Below are 932 nucleotides of genomic sequence, written 5' to 3'. Positions count from 1 at the left end.
ATGTTGGGCTTCCCTGGTGGCACAGTGGTTAAGAATCCGCCTGCCAATGCAGGGGACACGGGTTCGAGCCCTGGTCTGGGAAGATCCCACATGCCGTGGAGCAACTAAGCTCAAGCGCCACAACTACTGAGCCTGCCCTCTACAGACCGCGAGCCACAACTACTGAGTCCATGCACCACAACTACTGAAGTCTGCGCGCCTAGAGCCCGTGTTCTGCAACAGGAGAAGCCACTGCAATGAGAAGCCCGTGCACCGCAATGAAGAGAAAGCTGCCGCTCACCGCAACTAGAGAAAGCCCGCACACAGCAACGGAGACCCAATGCAGCCAAAAAATAAAATAAAATAAAAATAAATTAATTAATTAATTAAAAAAATATCAATGTTGTGGCTGGACCGGCCCTTGAGTTCTTATTATGATTGAAAGATGCCATTCAGCAATAACCATCAGGAAACTTTGAGAAAATAAAGGTTTATTACTTATAAATTACACAGCACACCTGGAAATTACACAGCACTCCCGGGGCCACAGAGCAAGGTCCTGGGTAGAGAGAGCAGTGTGGGTCTGGGGTCCTGCTTTCATTGGGGTCAAGGGTGGGAGCCTAAGAGTTCGTGGGCTCACTCTTTATTGGTGAATTTAACATAGGTTGGAATTTAAAGCATAAGAAGAGAAAACAAAACAAGCAACCAAGTGGCCCAAGTGGTAAGTGACTGAAATCAGCTGAGATGTGTAAAACAAAGGTGCCTCAGCCGGAGGAGGTGGCCTGACCCTTTACCTAGTCACGTTTATTGGGGAGCCATCTATGAAGCCAATGCCTCCGCAATCAAAGGTTGTCAGGCACTCATATCATAAAAAAAAGGAAACCCAACTATCAGGGGTTCCAGTATGTTTGCCCTGACCCTGCCCTTGACCTTCTCCCTGGACCATCCTGCAG

The sequence above is a fragment of the Lipotes vexillifer genome, unplaced genomic scaffold, assembly GCF_000442215.2.
Source record: "Lipotes vexillifer unplaced genomic scaffold, Lipotes_vexillifer_v1.1 scaffold469, whole genome shotgun sequence".
Classification (NCBI taxonomy): domain Eukaryota; kingdom Metazoa; phylum Chordata; class Mammalia; order Artiodactyla; family Lipotidae; genus Lipotes; species Lipotes vexillifer.
Note: the sequence above shows the minus strand (reverse complement) of the source record.